The following is a 21,716-nucleotide window of genomic DNA, read 5'->3' as shown; positions in this document are numbered from 1 at the left end:
CTCGGTTTGGTTTTCTTGTCTCGTTGAAACACAACCAGCGGTAAGACCGCACACAATGTAAAGGAAACACAAACATGTGTAGAAATTTGGTTTACCGTACCGGTACTCAACCGGTATTTTCCCACCTCTGGTTGTATCAATTTCAATTTGAATTTATGCTCATAAATAGTACATGAGAAGACGAAATAATCATTACTGATAGATGCTGAACGTGTTTAGAATATGGTTTGTTTTTGTTTCGATGATTAGAGGGAACCATATTAACGCATATTACTGAAAAATTCTCATTTGATCAAACTTACCCCGATGATCAAAGGTGTCATTTTACGGTAGTCTGGTCGCAATGTTACGGCGCCGTGAACAGGCTAATAGTATTCTCTTGATTATAAAGATACACTCAGTTTTTACGCGGGTTTTACAGGGCGCGTAGATTTCAAAATCCGCGTAAATGAAAACCATGTAAATTTCATAATCCGCGTAAATAAAACCACGTAAATTTTAAAATCCGCGTAAATGAAGACCGCGTAAATTTAAGAATCCGCGTTAATGGAAACCATGTTAGTCAATAAATAGTAAATTCGAAAATCCGCGTAAATGAAAATCATGTAAATTTTCAAAAACCACGTAAATTCAAAAATCCGCGTAAATGAAAATCGCGCAATAAACCGGGTAAAAACCTAAGTTATTGGCTTTCATGTTCATTAGATAGGTAAATGCAATGGAGTTTTTCTGCAGGTGGATTAGGTACAGCTGGTCCCGTATTGGCTTTGCCATTTGAGCTTGTAAACATCCAGTAGTACGATGTCGTGTGGATCCGAATTTGATCGTAAGAAGACAAATGACGAACCATGTTCCGGTAGACCATGGTAGTGTGCAAGCGTGGCATATGTTGTCTGGAGTTCAAAAGCATATGCATCATGTTCCGACTAAATTAGGTATCAAAATCCTCTCTTACGTCGCTTGTTCTCCGGATATGGTTCCGTGTAACTATAATCTGTATAATATATTACTTGCTGACAAGTGGTTTTACTCAAATGATGAATTCGTGAACGGATCAGAGGCCATTTTAGAGAGTTGGACGTCAGGTAGGGGAACATGGTGAGTTGACCAAGTACGAGATTAAACAATTATCAATAACATGTTGCATTTGGTTCTTGAATTTTTTTAAAGTATTTTTTACTTGTTTCGATCCCATCAGGTAATTTTAAAAATTCGGAGTGAAAAATACTTTCAGCATAGAAAATATTCCGTAATTCATGAATTTGCGTAAAATGATGTAATTTTTGTCAATCTTTGTATGGACATTTCTACTAAAGTAATTAATCTTTTTAGAGAACTCAAATGCCATGTTAGTCCTTATGAAGTAGTCAATGGCGTAGTAGGGGGGGGGGCAAAAGTTATCTTCTGAGCTCATTTCCTTGTAGTGAACATTGGCGACGGACCTCGGCACCTACCGGTCGAACCGTTGTGGAGGCTAAGTCTACTGTCGAGGACTACATTGCGTACATCGCAGTGAAGCGGGGAGTTGGCTTCTGGTGTCGTGACAAAACTAGTTCATAAAACGGACGCACTTGGTAAATTCCTGGAAAGAAATATCCTTGACAGGCGACGAAATATACAGAAGGTGAGCGCGGGCTGTCCAAGATGCAGTTCGGATTCCGCAAAAGAGTATCGACATTGAAGGTAATTCGGACAATGCTCGGAAGTGCAGAGAAGGCATCTAAACAGAAGTGAACAGGAGATCGATACGGCACTGTAGTTACGATAGATGTGAAGAATCCGTTTAACAGCGACAGCTAGGAAGCCATCGCCACAGCGCTGCACAGAATGACCATGCCAGATCCTGAGGAGCCACTTCCAGAGTAGAGTGCTGATGTACGAGACGAACGAAGGGCAGAAGTCAATGAGAGTGTGAGCGTTCCTCAGGGCTCCATTCTCCGTCCAACTCTTTGGAACGGGATTTACGATGGGGTCTTGACACTGCGGCTATCCAAGAAATCGTGGGTTTTGCGGACGACATGTCACTAACGGTGATAGGTGAGAATCTAGTGAAAGGGTCGGTGACGGAGTTAATAGACGCGATCGAGAACTGCATCAAGCTGCAGATAGCTCACCATAATACGGAGATGTTGTTGGTTAGCACCTAGCGGTTAGCGGTTCAGTGGATGCAGATCACCGTCGGAGGGCACGTTATTGCACCGAACCGCTCACTGAAGCTAATTAGAGAGATAAGCGACGACCGATTGAGCTTCAACAACCACGTCGACTACGTCTGCGAAAAGTCGGCGAAGGTAACGAACGCAATAGCAAAGATTATGTCAAACGTCGGCGGGCCGAGAAGCAGCACGAGACGTCTGGTTTCGTCATCAACACTGCGATATGGGGTTCCTGTCTGGGGTGCGGCTTTGAAAACGAAGTGGAATCGCGAAAAGCTGAAGAGGGCGTTGCAGTTGATGGCCGTACGAGTCTCAAGCACGTACAGAACAATATCGTCGGAGGCAGAGTGCGTTATCGCCTGGATGATTTCCTTCTCTATCACCCTGGCGGAGAATATCGAGTGCTACAATCAAAGAAGCGCCAGAAACTTGAGAAAAATGATGATGAGCATCTATTAGTAGATGGTGACGTGGCAGCAGGAATGGGACAATACGAAGAAAGGAAAGTGGACCTACCGGCTCATCTCAAACCTGTCGACGTGAGTCAATAGAAGGCACGGAGAGGTGACCTTCCACCTGCTGCTATAAGGCCACGGTTGCTTCAGGAAGTATTTTCATCGGTTCGGGCTCGGAGCGTGAGAACGTTGAGGAGATACCGAAGCATGTGGTCTTCAAATGTCCGAGGTTCGAAGCGACGTGCAGGGAGCTACTTAAAACGGGAGGACCGGACATCAACCCGGATAATGTAGCATATAGTATGTCAAGCGACGTTAACACGTGGAACGTGTTCAACAGAGTGGTGATGCAGATCATGACCGTCTTACAGCGAAAATGGCGTGATGAATAGAGAACAACGGTTTCGGGAGAACAATCATCGCCAGGAAACTCTCTGCAGGAGTAGCCTAGATCCCCCGCCAAGGACTGCGTAGACTGCGACAGAGCACCGAGTATGGCTCGTCGGGACGCCAGCAAACTAGACGCCACGCTCCATCTGTAAATGCCGGACCGACCACGGCACCCTATCGGTTGGCCCGATAGAAACATAGCAAAAACCAAAAAAAAAATCGGTATCGGGAGAACTTATTTCGCCGGGGAACTCTCCGTCAGTGTAAGCTAGATTTACCGCCGGGGACTAGACTGCGTAGATCGCGATGAGACACCACCAGCCGCGGGTCGTCGGGGCACTAGCGAACCGGAGTCCCTGCTCCACCGGCATCGCCGAACTGATCTCGACACCTGGCTGGTTTGCTCGGTTTTGGAAGAACCTCTCCCACCGGGGAATTCTCCGTCGGAGTAGAATCCTCTGGGACTAGAGCAAGTAGTTCGGGAGCTCAACGAGGAAGTGGTGCTAATAGCACAAAGGAAGCCGAAGGGCTCAGAACATTTGACAATCTGCCGCCTCTAGGGCATTGCAATTTTTTTTTAATTCTCGAAGGCCCCCCCTCTCATATTGTGACAAATGTCAAAGTAAGCTCAGATGCCAAATTTCACATCATTTGGACAATTCTGGACCCCCGCCCACTTCGCTTGAAAATTTTTAAAATTGGTACTATGGGAAAATATGAAGGAAAAATATATTAAATGCTATAACTTTTGAAGTAGCAATCAGAAAATGGCAATTTATACCTCTTTAAAAAAGAAATAATCTTAGTATTTGTAGAATAATAGAGATATGCACGAGAAAATGATAAAATTTTATATGAATGACGAAAGGCTTTATAACCCCAACTTCTCGTATTCGGACAAACGTCAAAAGGGTTCGGTTAGATTTCTGAGATTTTTTCACATTAGAAAACTGCAAAATATGTATGATTTGCATCACGGAGCAGAAAAAATTATTAAAAATAGGGGATTTTGGGGCCAAAATTACCCAGTATCCCACTTCCCCTTAATTTTCTAGAAACAAAAATATCTCCATTCAATTACTAAGATTATTTTCTTTAAAATGACGTATAAATTGTAATTTTCTGAGTGCCACTTCAAAAGTTATAGCATTTAATATATTTTTCCTCCATATTTTCCTATAGTACCAATTTCAAAAATTTCAATCGAGGTGGGCGGGGGTCTAAAATTGTCCAAATGATGTGAAACTTGACATCTGAGCTTTGAGAATTAAAAAAAAATTGCTATGCCCTATTGTCCTCGTAGAGGAAGAGCACTAATTCTCGGCCTACAGCTAGCTTTCCTACTGCCAAACAGAAATTTCCACGTTGTCGAATACTGGTAGTATGTCGACGATAGGTGCTGTAACTCTACTGAAAGAACTAACTACTAAGTAGTTGGATTGGAGTTTTGCTGTCTACAAAAAATAATCCTTTCCCAAAGTAATGTCGTAAGATAGTGCCAGGGAGGAATCAGGTTTCGTGCAAAAGTAGTTGTATTAGCGGGTCAGGTGGCTGCTCAAACCCGTTCCTTGGTTTTTGTACAAGTTTTTCCTGCTCATCGTGTTTTTAACATGTTTTCTGCTCTCTAAAAACATATATACATTGTTGCGTCTCGCAACTGACCGGGACGTCATTTCTGATTGTATAACACCGTTTCGTAATAGAACATTTATTTAAAACAAATGTTATTAAATTCTTGGAATTTTATCTACATTAGCTTACATATTATTGATCACATTCTAAGCTTACATTTACTGCGAAACCCATCCCGGCTAATGCTGTTTACAATCAAACGGAAATTTGACAGCGTAAGCCTGCTGATAGATTAGAGCAGAAAAGCGTATAGCCCTCGTGAGATTCAGAAGTTAAAGTATACACTTTTGGAGGCATGCTTGCAAGCACACTCGCCAATTGATTGTTCCGGTAGTCACTAACGGGGTGCACACGAGCAAATTGCTTGCCAAATCATGTATTTTTGGCAAACTTAGACATCTGCTTTTTATCTTCCTCACGGACGTCAAACTTACAACGAGCAGCAAAGAAAAAAAGCTAAGGCAGCTGCCGCAATACTATTTTCACAAAAGTCTCGTCATCCATGACGAGATAATGCAGTTTCATCTACAGCTGAGTAAAGAGCTTCCGCGCGTGAAACCTTCAGCGTATTATGCCATCAATCGCGATTCGATGCCTTTTGTACATTCTACGTGTTCCTTAACGTGTTTTGCAGGAACAACTTTTTTCACTTGAACTGCAATAAAACATAAACAAGCTTTAAAACAAACGCTGAAAATCTGGTGCAGTTTGTTTTTATAGAAAAGTTTTCCAAAAAATTAGGGTGAACGTATAAATATGGGACACACTGCATAGCTAATTCTAAATTTTTCATTTGAATATAGTTTGCGATGCAGTCACGATCACACTCTTTTCTCATTTTGGTAACTAAGTAGATCACAGCATCCAATATAAATAATTCCATAGTAGAGAACCGAAAGTTGAAGATAAACCTTAATCAATAATAATTGGTGAAATGGGATCTCAGATTAATTGGTTCGGCACAGGTTAGTGTCATAGAAGCACCTTATAGGTGTACCAAAATATCTAAAACGCCACACAGGACCAGCCGACATCGTTCGAAAATCGAGGGGAGCGAAATAATATATCACATAATCGCTGGGTCGCTTTCACCATGGATGGTCGTGTCCAGCCAGCAGCCGGTCTGATAATAATAACTATAATGGTGTTGATGATAACCGGTAGTGTAAACTAGCACGGCTCATCGAAGCTCCCATCAAGTCTTGCCAATAGAAGCGACCAAGTCGATGGATTCAATAAATAATTAATAGTTTTTCACCTCGTTCAACTGGGAAGGAAAATTCCGCATAGAGCAAAACTGAAAATTAATAACCGCGGCAGGATTGAACCTGTGAAAGTTGGGATAAGTGTTATGGTTTTCTTGTTCGGACTAATACTAGGGACAGATCGATATATATGAATTGGTGCTGTGACCAAACGGTGACCGTCTGGAAACCCAACCTATTGCTATATGATTTATGCCACGTTGTCTGCTATTATGTGTGATCCATGAAGTGACTTCCTGCCGTATTTCGGACAGGCTGGTCAAATTAATTACATTCCTTGGTCATTTTTATAGGAACCGCTCACGGCGCAACGGTGCAGACCAGCCTGATTGGCCCACTTTAAATGATCCATAAATGTATGCATAAACAGGCACAAGGAAAAGGTCAACCGTAAATGTAGCCTATGCCCGTCATTACTATATTTTAGCGCACCAGCATTCGCATGGCTTCATGAGCGACCTGACTGTTTTTGTCGCACCGGAAACTTGCGTGGGCTATCCTGTTGAGTGCGAATTGAGTGACATTGTTCTACAATAAATCATTAATATTCAACACTCTGCTCTGCGAGACACTTTTACTCAAATGACAGTTGAAACGGAGTGTGGAGTGGCTCAATACACATGTTTCATGCCTTTTGCTGAACTGTTTAAAAATTCCGTTTCCAAACGGGCTCATTTCGGACTACAAAATGACACCTGGCGTTGCTATTCGATCGATATCGATCTGATGCTACTACTACTTCGATCAACCTTTCGGTGCAACCGAAGAAGACCATCCCCTTTCTTCTTCTCGAAACATCATCAGTCGCCTAATTGTGAGTCTTCAGCATCCCACGATTATTTTTCTACAGTCTCCTAATTCCTAATTTTCATTCCTTTCTTCCAATGTTGTCGAGCTCGTCGCTGATAAATTACAGCCACTCCTTGTAAGCATCCGCCATACATACCGGTAGAACCAGTTCATCAAGGGCCAGTCAGCGTTCTCCGCTTAGAATCAGATATAAAGGAACGAAGCCTGGAATGCCGGTTGTTAGATCGATTAGCCGAAATGTGAGGTAAGAATCGATAAGATTCTTTCGTCAAGGGCGTTTCTGAACCGGCTGCCGTCCGGATGAAGCTGATTCGACGAGAACCGAACCCTGAATAGGACGACGTGTAATCTTATAAAGCAATAATTGGAAATAAATTGATGCTGGAAAAAGAAGATGCTCGGTGCGTGACCAAATTTTTTTCTGAGTCCAAAACGAGCGGAAGAAATGAAAAATGGTACAAAACCCAAGCACAGATTCTATAATTAATACTCAATCAAAAGACCTGCTTTGTTGATTTCCTTCGTTCGCTCAGCACCTTAGCCTACCTCCGAAACACGGTGATTAGAATGAACTGGTTTTCGTTGGGAAGCTTGAAAACAATGAACTTATAACTAGCATACTCAAGGACTTGCCTGTGAGGTGAAGCATTAATTATGATTGTCGGTGTTCAAACTTGTGATCTGTCGCTGGTTTAGATTATTAGTCTTTAACTTGATAACCCGTTTCGCACTGGTCACTATTTTTTTTGTAATTTCATTGCCAAGTTTTTCTTTGTTGTTAATGGTCCGGGATTCGACCTGAGAAACTCTGGTTCTTAGAATGATTCCCCTAGTAAGATCTGAGGGTTTATGGTAGTTTTATAACTATTCATATATCTTAGATTGCACTTGTAGGGTACCATAAAATTTCAAATGTTACTTGGGTCATGTGAAATTCACCCGGCTATTAATTAGTGAACGCTGACGAACAGAACGTTGCTGACGGGAAAATGGATTATTATTTTAATACTTAATTGAATAAGCAGTTTACTGCCGTTATACGCATAATTGTCCCATGTGTATAGGGAATCACATACATCAATGGTCAATTATGCGTATTACGGCAGTTTAACCTCTTCAAGCTCACGTTGTTTATAAAAAACGTTTTTAAACAGCTACAACTAATGGTTTAGACGAGATTTGGTAAGTAGGACTGACAACTGTGACTATTACTTTTAATTTAGGTAGTAATAGCGGTGAGCCTTGATCTAGTTGATAATGCCACATGGTATTAAGGTACGGTTTAAGACATTAGTACCTGTTATTGTAGGAATCACTGCATCCTGCTCCAAAGGTAATTTTAACAGTAAAAAAGGCCGCCGTGTTCCTCTTCCAAACATATGAATATTTTGAATTAACTTTTCTACCTTAATGCGTAATATTATGGCCACTACTAGACAAAAAACGGTAAAAGGGAAAATAGTATGTTTCATCTAGTACGAAAAACAGGTGTAATAGAGTTTGATGAGCAATTTTTCTGATATTGTTTATCGTCCTTTTTAGCTACACGCTCATTTCAGAACGCCACATCGAAGAGTTATATAGCAGGTTCGCGTAAGTGAAATCAAAACAAATTGTCGAATGAAATTTTGTAAGGGATCATCCATAAATGACGTAGCATCATATGCTGGAGGGGGGAGCTTTGTATTTTGTGATGATGTGAGACGACAGGGGGGTAGGGGATCATGTCATGCTACGTAGCTTTTTTAAAGGGGAACAGGGGTTGACCTGATATCACTACAAACTTACCCGTTTCATCTAACTAACATTTTCATTCAATTTTTACGGGGAAAACGAGGGGGGTGAGGATTACCGTCAAGCTACGAAATTACCAGGGGAGAATATAGAAGTTTGTGACGAAATGCTACGATGGGGGAGGGGGTGTGAAAAATCACTCAAAAAATGCTACGTCATTTATGGATCGTCCCTAATTGGATGCAGAGCTGCATAAAGCAAAATAGGGTTGGTGCCCTTGGTGGGGGCCAACTGCTCACTATGGGCCTGGTGAATATGTTTGTTATGCTGAACGCAAAATGTTAAACCCAACTTAATGAATAAATCTTGCTTGTTTTTTAAGCATGTTGCTTTACAATGTATTTATATATTGATCTTCGACTATTAATCGCACATACTAACTTGTCAACTAATCCAATACATCTTGACACATTAAGACCAAAAAAACATTAAATTTGATTCAACATACGACAACAGGGTTGTTTCGTCCGAAATTTGTACGGAACAACGGTAAACGGAAGAAGCCCACTTGGTGTGTTAGTATTCAAGGCGTACTAATATTAAGCTGTCCAAATAGTTGGCTGCTTTCGATTTTCCCGTCCAGTATGTCGAAAATAAGCATTCGCTGATGTTTGATCCTCTGGTCAGCAAACGTAGGCAGGTGGATTATTTGCGCACCTTGTAAATGAACTGGGTCGGTCCAAGGTAAAAAACGAAGAGCAAACCTGATGCAGAAATTCTGCACTTTCTCAATGTAATGACAAGCCCAAACAGGAACGACATACTCCAAGCTGCTGCTTACAAGCGAACAAATAATGCACTCTTAGACTGCACACGTCCTTGAACAACTGAGTGTTACGCCTCAAAAATCCTAACTTACGGAAAGCTTTGGCGGCAGTAGTTAACTTGCTGTCCAAATAAACTCCCAAGTCATTGATAACGAAGTTGCGGTGTACGTTGTCTGACGACATTTTATAGTTCAACATCTTCGGCGATAGGACCCGAGTGAATGTAATCACGGTGCATTTTTTGTATGAACCTGCATTCCGATGATAGTGCTCCAAGTTAACATGGCGTCAATATCCAGCTTACAGTTTACAATCTTCCAAAGATTGTATTAGTCGGTAAAATTACAAATTATCAGCAAACATAGATTTCGGACATTTCCAAACCGTTCCAAGATCATTAATAAACAAAGTGAAGAGCAATTGTCCAAGATGACTGCCCTGTGGCACACCAGATCGCATATCAAAATGTGTTGCCCAATTGAACAAAAGCTCTGCATCCTGCGAGATACGAAGCAATCCAATCTGTTAACCCAGCCGGAAATTCAATTCTCGACAGCAATGCGATGCGGAGTATGGTCGAAGGCCTTTGGCAAGTCTACATTAATGGAATCAACTTGTTGTCGATTGTCAAGTTTGTCGATGATGGTGGATACATAAGCTGATCTACTCTGACTAAAACATCCCTACACCATGCGGACTGTTTGCTTGACCATGGTGAACGATCGTGCCTCGTTGCAAAATGGTGCATAAAATTTTCCGCCAGAGTTAATCAGTTTATGGATACATAAGCCATAAGGTTTGCGGTTGTAGATCGTTTCCTGACGAAGCCATGTCGTTCCTCAACGATGGTATGATGCATGGTCTGATAAACAATGTCGCATAACAAACGTTCAAATACTTTCTGGAGGCAGCTGAGGATCGATATCGCGCCATAGTTCTCCAACTAACAATTCTTGTGAACATGTGTGATAGCAGCAGATTTCCAGTAACTACACCCAAAATCCGACTTACTTTTGGGTAAGGTTATATTGTCTTTTCGGAAGCTGACCTCGTAATTACGGTATTAAACTCATATTAATGCAAAGGTAGTAAACGGTGGAAACTGGAATGACGAATTTCTGTAGCTATTCATGTATGTGCATCACACAACCAAACACTTTTGCAGTATGTGCCAACCTCGGCTCTCTTCGTATGTATTGAGTCAAACCAACCGGAATTCTGCGGGTTTCTGCCCGAATTCAGGCTGGAATCTGCCCCAATATTGGCAGAAACCAGCCGGGATTACGGATATTTTTACTGGGTAGGTTAAATAGTGAAATAAAAATTTTAGACAGTTTCCGGATCTGGCCCAGTCCCCGGATCTAGTACAAGGCCCGATTTGGACCAAATCCCGGAGCCGGACCAGTTCCAAAATTAGTTTCTCCCGGATAAGTTCCTGGATCCGAACCAGTACCCTGATCCGGACCAGTACCCTGATCCAGACCAGTACTCGGATCTGGACTAGTACCCGAATCCGGATCTCTGGATCTAGTTCATCCCCTTTTCTCCCCACCAGGTCCGGACCTAAGCCATAATTATTAAGAATATTTTTGTTAGTTAATAATAAGAATTATTTTACATCTCCAATCTTATAATTCTCCGAAAGACAAACTCGCAATATCAAATTACCGTACAAAAATGACTCTATATACGAGATACAGTGTGTCCTCTACGTTCACCCTGTTTTTTTCAGTATAACTTTTTTTTCTCGTTCGAACAAACTGCAGCAAATTTTCAGCGTATGTTTTGAAACTTAAACAACGATGTTTCTCGAAATTTCGAAGCCTTGGTGTGTTTCGTTCGTTTGTTATGGCAGATTAAGTGAAAAAGTGGGGTCCCACATTTATACGTTGACCCTATATTTTTTGGATAACTTTTTTTTTCTATTCACACAAACTGCTCCAGATTTTCAGCGTTTATTTTAAAGCTTAATTAGGGTTACCAAATGGGCTGAGAGGCAATTAAGGACATCCCTGACAAATGTTATGCCAGTTATGTCACTTGAGCCAGAATGCTGAAAAAACAGTCGGAATTCTGACCAATTTTCCAGCGGTTGAACTGGGATGTTGAATCTCAATCGAGAAAAATTAGAATGATGTAGTGCGAATACCAAACGAAGATACCACTTTGGCCAAACCTTATATTGAGCTATCCAACAAATTATGGTTACTTCTGAGTAAAACAAATTTTGGTCGCCATGAGTCGCAGAGTACAAAAAAAATCACTGGAAGAAATTGAAATTGATTCTCTTGGAAAAAAGTTTATCTGAATTGGTCCAATTTTTGATGACGGATTCGAGTATTTCAAGTGGTATCTGGCTAATTACTCGAGTAATGTTGGTTTCCAATGCTTGAGGATGTCACCGTCGCACAGAGGAGTAACTAGAACAAATTCTTGGCCAAAAACCAAAATATTTTTTTTTCGATTTTTTTGTTTCGTTATATTTTTTTTACATAGCTAAGAACCTACTGTATAACGTGGCAAAATAAGGAGTATATCAAAAATTGTTAAAGAATTTTTGCATGTATGCCCAATGGTGATATTTTAAGGGATATTTTAATCGTTTTCGTTATATATTCAGCAAAATCGCTTTCTAGTGATGATGACTGTATTAAATAAGATAATATTATTACAAACGTAGTTCAACACAACCGTTTGTTTAACTTCAGCTTAAAACTAACTAAAAAAAGTAAACTTGCTGTGTATTGCACCAACTTTAAAAAATACCTTGTTTGAACATTTTATTCCAAATTTGAATTATAAAAAAGTTACATTATACGGCTAGATCCGGCAAAGTTGCTGAAGCAGTATTACAATACAAGATTTCAGCTATACAAAAAATATTCGAACTCTTCCGATCTTGTCCGATCCACCAATCCCAAGCGATTTGAAAATATTGATATTTATACTAATTTGAGGTACGCCGAAATGCTGTAGGGCCAAATACTATGTTTGCCAACATGTATCTCTATGAAAATATGCACAGGCGTCCCTTTTCTTCTCCCTTTCCCACTGATCAAATATTTATGCAACTGGAAAAATAAATGTATTCACAAAGATCACCTAGAAATGACTAGTATTTGAAAGGATATAGAAAATTGGCCTCTGCACTGGTAAGTGGGTAGATGCCAAATTGTTCCAAAAACTAGTTATTGTCTATTTTTAGTTCATATTAAGGCATAATAACAACAATTGCAGCAGCAAATAATTTTGGCCAGGATTCGACCCCAATTACTCCTCTGTGCGTCGCTATGTTTTCTTCACTGCGTGCTGGATGTGGTCGATTTGTACGCTTATCATCCAATAACAAGAACTACAACGCTTATTTTTTGGTTGTATGGCGAATAGTTGAAACAGTTGGCCGAAGATGTCGACCTTATTATGATTGGAGTTCACTAAACACATTTCCACAGATCGCTGATTTTCGAAATATAGTTGAATAAATGGAAGACGGTGAGCCAGTGTAAGTCTTTCCATTATAAAATGGCAAACAATACTAAACTACAATAGCATGACAGTTTGCAGTTAGTACCCGTTAACTACTAGAAAATGCCCTGTTAAAAAACTTCATGTTGAACCACCCTGTATATGCCATGGTTTGAGACTAAAATTAAGGACATTTGAAGTAAAATAAGGACGCTTTCCAAAAACCTCGAAAATAAGGACATGTCCTTTCAAATAAGGACGGTTGGTAACCCTAGCTTAATCAACGATTTTTCTCGAAGTTTGGAAATCCTGGTGCATCTTGTTCGTTCGTTATGGTAATTTCAAACATATTTTTCTATGCATGACTGCGGTTGTTATTTTTCTTCGATGATGCCGATACAACAGAATGATATGAGGAAGAAAAGCATAATCAAAGGACGTAGTGGGCTTTTCTGTTGCCATAAGTTTTGTTTCGGTTCGGTTATAATTATGTTTTATCGGTAGTTTCGAGATAAAAGGTGTCCCTAAGTATTCGAATCGGAGGATCAGAGTTTTTTTCCAGATTCACGTTCGGATGTTTATGTTTACTTCAAGGGCCCCGGAAGATACGATACTTATACGAATGCGGGGGATGATAGCACTCATTGTTTAACCATTGTTGTTTATAAACAGCAACGTTTTAAGGGGGAGGGGGAAGGGTTTCGGCGTTTAAATAAAACACTTCTTTTGCGATACAGTAGATATGGAAATTTTTTACGGTTGGGGAAGTGGAGGAGTTTAGAGGCACATACACATTGGGTTAGTGTGATAAATAGTCGAGAGGTTGGTGTTGGCGTGATAAATAGTGAGAGTTAGAAGCTTTAATATTGATATGAGTGAGGGGCGGACAGATAAATGATTGAGTGTTATGATCCGCGTACGAAGACTGGAAATTGAGTTTATGAATAAATAATGAGCGGTGAACCGTCGAACGAACCGTATTAGAACGACAAACTAACGCTTTATTGACATATTTGTTGGTTGCCTCTGGTCCATTGGATCTTAGAGAGATCTTAGCTTATGGTTCAGATTTGATATTGTTTTGACAATGGCAAAACAGTTCTATTATTAATTTAAAACAGGTGTGTAAACTTAAAATGGGTTGAGAGGTACTTGCAGGTTAACCAAGCTGTATTATTGTACAACAAAAGGCCACACTATGTCGCCATTCATCCTTGATACAGAACTCCTATCCCTTACCTGCCCGTGATACCAACCAGGATACGACTTGCCTTATGTCGTTTGTGCTTGAGGCCTGAGTCTGGTTTTGGTATCAACCGTTGTTACTTCATACATTTTGACAGTGGTTGGAGTTGGAGGTTAGCTCAGTTTCGTTTCGAGCGGGAGCGGCAATAATGACGATCCGGTAGGATCTGTGATCGTATCCTGACAGAGAAGGAAAACAAACGACGCGCACGTGAGCCTCTAGTGTGTTTTAATTTTACTTATTTTAGGTCGCTCAATTCTTCATGAATAAATTAGATAGTTTTCTGTTGTAGAATTACGACCTTGGATTATATTGTTTTTGTCCTTTTGTTAGAAGGGCCTTTCGCACAAATGAAAACTAAAAACTAATACCAAAAAACCGAACTAAAAAAATCTGAAAATTATTGTTGAAGTATAAATAAGAAGCAACACTTCCGATGACCGGCTGTCCGGAGCTCAAGTCGCTCGATACAAACTTTAGGAAATCGATCGCGGTCGACTCTTGTGCAAATTACTCAGATCGTATTGTCTACCAAGATATTTCCTGATCCTTTCCCTCTCCTACTAACACAATTCCTTTCCCGTCATGCTCGTGGAGATGCACAGGGACACACCAAAAAATAATGAAAATTAAGCGACATGTAAATCAATACGAATGTAAACATTTAAAGATTGAATCAGAAATTTGATTGAAAATTTCGTTAAATTCAATGCACTCAATTGGAGCATCAAAAGGCATACAATTTTACACTTTCATTTGTGTAATATTACATGTCATTCATTTTACAGCAATATTCGAATAAAAATACATTGAAGTGCATTGGTTTTAAGAAACTATAAATTTCAATCCACGGGTAAAATTATAAAAAATTAGTTGAAGAAAGTACGACAAGTCGTGTGTATTTGTGGTGGAACTTAATTTTAGATTTATATTCACGCTCCAAATATGTGCATCAAAATACCCTTAAAATTACAAAATATCCTTTTCTGTTTAGTCTCGGTCTCTTTCAACAGCGAGTATCGAACTAACATTCCTTTCCTTCCCCGGTAGAACAGCATTGGTCGTGGTCGGCGTCGTTATTGAAGAAATTGACACTCTTCTAATTATACTGTTCATTAGAACCGAAACAAAGAGATTAATACCAATTAAAATACATTCCATCGATTGTAGGCCGGAATCACAAATGAAATAGTGCCATGGGAGGGGGCAGGTTCTACTGGAATTCCCGTTTCAAATTTCGCTGCGCTATCATTCCACCTTCACACGCTACCGAATACTGGCGTTCTGGTTTGGTTAAAAATCTTCTACAGTTAATCTATTCCGACCGCAGACTTTAATTATCTCCACCCTAATTTGCGACATCGTTCATTGGCGACATCGTGGCCTCGCCGGTAGTTGCTTTTATCATCGCCCGCAGCATCAGGCTCTTAATCGTTTCCTATAAATAAATTGGGAGAATTTTAATGCCCACTTTGTGACTTCCAACGCTGAACACCCGGAACGCGATGGATGGTTTCAGCGTTATATAATTTTGAAATTTCGTTTCCTTCCCCTTTGCTCAAGGAAGATGATTAGATGGTTCAGAGTTTTAAATTGATCTCTATCACGAAACGGATTTCGAAATGATTGGCCTGATTTCTAATTGCTTCGGAATTACGAAACATCAACTAAATATGTGTTCTTCGGTGGTTTTTTTCCTGGAAGTATTTGAATTGCAAAATAACAATACTATGTTCAATTTGTATTCGATCGACTTGAGCATGGGAATCGGTGCACATCTCTCTTTTTCCTTTACTAGAACTTCTTCCCATTCCTAGTACGCAAAAACCGGAGGATTGTTGACTTACGCAGTGCATTTGCGGTACGTTCAGAACACAGACGAGGGGTCACTTTGGCTGTGTGTAGTTGAATATGCACTTGCTCTTTTGTCAATTTCTTTGGTGTGTTGTTAATCGTTTCCGTGGTAAAGTGTTTTGCGATGATATGTCAGTTTCAATTTTCAGAAACAAAAATATGCTTCCGTCTAATTCATCTGACCTCGCTTTATTTAACCGAATATTGAAATATGACAATCATAGTCGATACCACTATTGGTTGTCTTTCAAAAATATAACATGTAGCTATTCCTCCAATCAAAATGATTACTCCAAATGTACTGACAGTACCGCAGGAATTTTCGGCAAAATCTGCATCTCCGAAGTTTGATTTCAATCCGGAAACTCGCCAACTTTACGCCCTAATAATCTACAGTCAACATAGTTGTTTCACGCCCACTGCCGACCAGCATTGAACTGTATCCGAGAAAATATTTATTGATAGAACTGCTAGAACATTCCCACGTCGTGGTTGTCATTGGCAACTGGGCAAACTCGCTGGGTAACTGTACATGCAAAGGCGGTTGCGTGTTTTTGTGTACCCATACCTAACTTCCTCCCCTGCCCGCGCTCCAAGGGCCTTCTCGTTCAGGCGACATATCCGCTATGAGAGCGAATGAACTTGTTTCGTAATCTAGTCCAATAGGCTACTGGGTATCGAACGGTGCACCCGCCGGTATCGTCAGGGGTTCTCGCGTGCAGTCGAAAAATTAGCTACCAAGTGGGAGTAGACAACAGGTAGGCGCAGGCACCAGAGAACCTTCCGTTTTCTACAATGCATGCCTGGGGTAGAAGGTTGTGTAGGTTAGCTGGAATTTTTTAGCACTGCACGTGACTTTACCCCGGCCGCACAGTGAATAGGTTCGGTACTTATAAATGCGCTTGTTCGTGGCAATGATTTTAGGTTAATGATGGGGGCAATGAAAAATGCATTAAGTAACATTCTTTTACTTCAAGTTACATTGGAGGTGTTCGCCTTTTTTCTGCTACATCATGCGCAGCCTCAATATGGCGAGTAGTAATCGGGCAGCAAAGTGTCGATACAGCATACAAAGTTGCAATCTTCGCAGCACCGTGTACGGAATATCTTCAACAGCATCCAGCAATGAAGCAACAACATGTGTACCTACATACATGACAAATTATGTAGTTCGCTTGCTGACAGGTTTTCCATGCCAGTCGGAATCGTTATTTGGCGCGGCCATAAAAAATAGGTTTTCATGCAATGATTGACACCTGTTATAGTTTGAGCTGCACCGGATTGCTGTTAGGTGATATGTCGGTGTCGGCAGCTCATTTGGCCTCATCTTTATATGTAGTTTGGGTGCGAGCCGATTGTTTCCATTTATAGATTATCTGTTTTAGCTACGCTGCCTTGAATTTAAAAAAACTTTGGATCATATAAAGTTATAAAAGAGCGAACTCAAATCTGGGTTCCCTAGCATCGAACCTGCTTTGAGTGGTTATAGATAATCACGAGACGGTTGCTTGCTCAAAGAAAGAGCAATAAAAATAGGTTTATGTACAAAAAACCAAAAGTATTCTTTATCCATGTTTGCCTTTTTCGTAATCGTTCTATGCAATCACTTTGAAAACCTAATCTTCCTAAACAAGGCCCACAAAGTCGAGTCTTGTATACCACTTGACTCGATTCTTTCAGTTGTGCAATTGTTTTTTTTTATTATGGAGTTAAAAAAGCTTCAAAAATTTTGCATTCAGAATTTTGGCACAGAGTGGGATTGACTTTCGTGCTTTACCACAAAAAACATTCCCTACCGTTTTAGCTATTAGAAAGAAACTACGGAGCGAAAAAGAAAACCACACCACCACCAACGATCCAAAATTGAGTTTTCGTAGTTCTATTTCTAGAATTTCATAGTCCTATATTAGGATACGATTTATGCATTTCAATAAAATCCTTTTTTTAAATTCTACCAGAAGTGCCTTACTGCTCATTACATAACATTTGATGTATAAGATGCCGTTCTCTGACAATTTAAAGAATTTTGATACTTATATTGTCAGTATTCCATTGAAATTACAAATAGGGTAGAATGGGGTCAAATAGGTATGGGGATACAATTTGCTATGTTTTTGCAGAGGTCGCTCATGTTTCATGAATTGGTAGATACACGGTAGAGAACAGCGTTGACGGTTGTCATTTCGGCTGTTACTGTGGATCAGCTGTATTAGTTTCGGCGTCATTTATGTTCTCGTGTGTTGTTCTGCGAAAACGCGTTATCCTTTGTGTTCAGTACAGTACATTTAATCAATGGAAACAAATGTGAAGTGAGTTTTTTCTTACATAATAATTAATGCTGAACACGAGTTTTGAGTTGGTTTTCTATATTTTTGTTTTTGAAAAATACGGACATCGACATGACACATACGCTTGGAGCACGATAGGTTAGCCGTTGGGGGGCACTATAGACCTTTACTACAATATAAATATAATAAATTGTGCGTAATTTCGTGCGAAAACGCCAAAACGAAGTGAATAGGACATAAAGAACGCAAAAGCATCTGTTCAAGATGGCGCCGTTCCGTTCAAAATAGTACATACTCGTGTGAAAGGAAAGTGGTCGTCATCAATGAGAGCGTTAGATATTTTGTGTGAGGTAACAATATAATAATTTAACAATATATACACCAAAAGTTGCGGAATTCCTAGGTAATAAAAGACAATTAAATTTGTTCACCGCACGCACTTCTGTTCGGAGATATGGGATTTTGAAGATCCGGAACATTACCGGTTTTCATCAGAGGCCTAATTCAGAAGCCACTGAAAAACCTCAAAGAATTATACCCTCAAAATTGCGGAAAACTCCAGCAATCAAGATGTAATCAAATTTGTTCGCCGCACGCACTTGTGACCGGAGATATGGGGCTTTGAAGATCCGGAACATTACCGGTTTTCATCAAATCAGAGGCCTAATTCAGAAGCCGCAGTAAAAGTATAAAAAATTATACCCTTAAAGTTGCGAAATGACGAATGACCTTCTCGAACTCGGAATCTCGTGTTGCTTTTTTTTTTGATTTTCGAACTATAAATGTATCGCTCCAAGAAAGTGCAGCAACCAACATATCCTGATTGTTTGCTACAGGAGATACCTATCACAATTAGATCAATAAAGCAATTGTTTTGTCATTGTAAACTAATTTTTCGTGATCCATATAGCCGGTTCATCTTGTGCCTACACACTTTTAAAAAAATGAAAATTACATGCAACTTTCGATGTATAGTTTGTAGTATTTTGCAGCAACTGATTGGGCGCCTGATTTGATGAAAAACTGGCAATGTTCAGGATATTAAAACCCCTATAACTTCGACCACAGCTGCGTGCGGTGAACAAATTTAATTACGTTTTGATTGCTGGATTTTTTTGCAACTTTCTATCCACAGATTTTTAATTTTTTGCTGCCGCTTCTGATTTGAAGCCTGATTTGATGAAAACCGGTAATGTTCCGGATTTTCACAGTTCCATATCTTCGGTCACAAGCACGTGCGGTGAACAAATTTGATTGCATCTTGATCGCTGGAGTTTTCCGCAACTTTAAGGGTATAATTTTTTGTAGTTTTTCAGCGGCTTCTTAACTAGGCCTCAGATTTGATGAAAACCGGTAAAGTTCCGAATCTTCAAAGCCCCATATCTCCGATCACAAGGACGTGCGGTGAACAAATTTGATTACATCTTGAGCGCTGGAGTTTTCGACAGCTTCAGGGGTATAATTTTGTATTATGCGCCTTCTGAATTAGGCCTCTGATTTGATGAAAACCGGTAATGTTCCGGAACTTCAAAGCCCCAACAAATTTGATTGCATCATGATCGCTGGAGTTTTTCGCAACTTTAAGGGTATAATTATTTGTATCTTTCCAGCGGCTTCCGAATTAGGCCTCAGATTTGATGAAAACCGGTAATGTTCCGGATCTTCAAAGCCCCATATCTCCGGTCACAAGGACGTGCGGTGAACAAATTTGATTGCGTCTTGAGCGCTGGAGTTTTCGGCAACTGTAAGGGTATAATTTTATGTACTTTTACTGCGGCTTCTGAATTAGGCTTCTGATTTGATGAAAACCGGTAATGTTCTGGATATTCAAAGCCCCATATCTCCAGTCACAAGTGCGTGCGGCAAATAAATTTGATTGCGTCTTGAGCACTGGAGTTTTCCGCAACTTTAAGTGTATAATTCTTTGTACTTTTTCAGCGGCTTCTTAACTAGGCCTCAGATTTGATGAAAATCGATAATGCTCCGGATTTCTAAAGCTTCATATCTCCGGTCACAAGTGCGTGCGGTCAACAAATTCGCTGGAGTTTTTCACAATTTTAAAGGTATAATTTTTTGTACTTTTCAGCAGATTCTGGATTGGGCCTCTGATTTGATGAAAACCGATAAGGGACCATCCATAAATGACGTAGCATTATATGGGGGAGGGTGGAGTTTTGTATTTTGTGACGATGTGTGACGACAGGGGGGTAGGGGGTCATGTCATGCTACGTAGCTTTTTTAAAGGGGAATAATTAACATCGTTTATCATTTAAAAAAAAATTGCGGTGACAAGGGGGAAAGAGTTATCGTCAAGCTACGTAACTATCAGAGGATTGTGACGAAATGCTACGATGGGGGAGGGGGAGGGGGCTGTTAAAAATCAGGCCACAGTTGCGTGCGGTGAAAAAAATTAGTTGCAGTTTTATTTTCTAAAAAATTCCGCAACTTTTGGTGTATATATTGTCATACTTTTTCAGCGGCTTCTAATTAATTGCCTTTTTGGTCGGATTTCTTTCACTGTGCGGCGCTCTAGATGCCGAGGTCAATCCGGCAAATCTAGATGAAGCGTTGATCCCGGTTCACTAGCGTCCGACGACCCACCACCCGTGCATCAACATCTTCTACTCGAGCAAGTCTCCGGCAATGGATCTAGTCTACTCAACGCGGTGACCGAAATGTCAGCTTTGGTCACTAATTCGTTGATCTCTTCTCCATTTCCTCTGTAGCCCTCATTGTATCTGTGTGACAACTCTACTTGCGGTATTCCACGTCCTTTCGTTTTTATACATTTTTTCTACTACATTATTAACTCTTCTGCGCTTCCTCCAGTTTTGCGCTGTCGAAGACACGCACTCACACGCCGAACGGTAGAATAAAGACGCGTGACCGAGCCAATTCATATACTTTTTGAAGCAGTCGTGACCTGATTGGAACTGCGTTAAGTGAAAGTGCTTTCAGAAGTTCCCACAAAGACTCATTCGAAGTTAGCTGGAGGCCATTTTTGTTCTTTGCATTATCCCAATCCTCGTCACACCTCTCACTCTCCTGTCTGTCCATAACACTCGATATCGATATATCGATATATTGGGAAAATGCCCATAACCTGTATCGCAACTATATCTGTTTGCTACCAAAATGTCATTCTCGGGAGGGACTAGATACGGGTCTGAAATATCAGGGATCATGAATAAGAATATATTGGTTCAAATTATACGTTCCCTGTATGTAGTCGAGGATTTGTGCCTTGCCGTATCTTCTCATTTCCCTGATCGGAAGGAAAGAAGAAGGAGGAAGGAGGCAGTATAATTAGAGGGGTGGGAAAAATAACAGCACAAAGACAAACGGCATGTAAGTTAAACTCACAAGTATGCAGTGTAGTTAAAATCGCCTACGAGAAAGCCTAAAGCTCTTTACCGCATTGGATAAAGGACTTTAGTATCTGAGTTTCAGTCGTCCAAACACGGTGTCGTCTGTGTAAGGACAGCCGAAAACTCGAAATCGCAATTGCGCTACTGCTGGGCATATGATTATATGAGGTTCTGTAGTCGGATTCATTAAAATCACACGAAGCGCGCTGAATAGTTGCCATGAGAT

General features: G+C 40.3%; 1 protein-coding gene and 1 long non-coding RNA gene across 5 annotated transcripts in view; both read right to left on the bottom strand.

Annotated features, from left to right (window-relative positions):
- The window catches only part of LOC131682649 (protein outspread), a 641,520-nt gene that overhangs the window by 539,396 nt on the left and 80,408 nt on the right, over positions 1-21,716 (bottom strand). Inside the window, exon 2 of one of the 4 annotated variants that reach the window (XM_058964302.1) lies at positions 13,974-14,159. The exons of the other annotated variants lie outside the window; for them this stretch is intronic. The gene's annotated coding sequence lies outside the window, so the exon portion shown is untranslated. The remainder of the gene's footprint in view (positions 1-13,973; positions 14,160-21,716) is intronic. 4 annotated transcript variants of the gene reach the window in all.
- Positions 1-21,716, bottom strand: part of LOC131682662 (uncharacterized) — a 77,517-nt gene that overhangs the window by 42,561 nt on the left and 13,240 nt on the right. The window lies entirely within an intron of this gene.

This window comes from Topomyia yanbarensis, chromosome 2 (assembly GCF_030247195.1).
Source record: "Topomyia yanbarensis strain Yona2022 chromosome 2, ASM3024719v1, whole genome shotgun sequence".
Taxonomy (NCBI): domain Eukaryota; kingdom Metazoa; phylum Arthropoda; class Insecta; order Diptera; family Culicidae; genus Topomyia; species Topomyia yanbarensis.
This window is presented reverse-complemented; position numbering and strand designations above follow the sequence as displayed.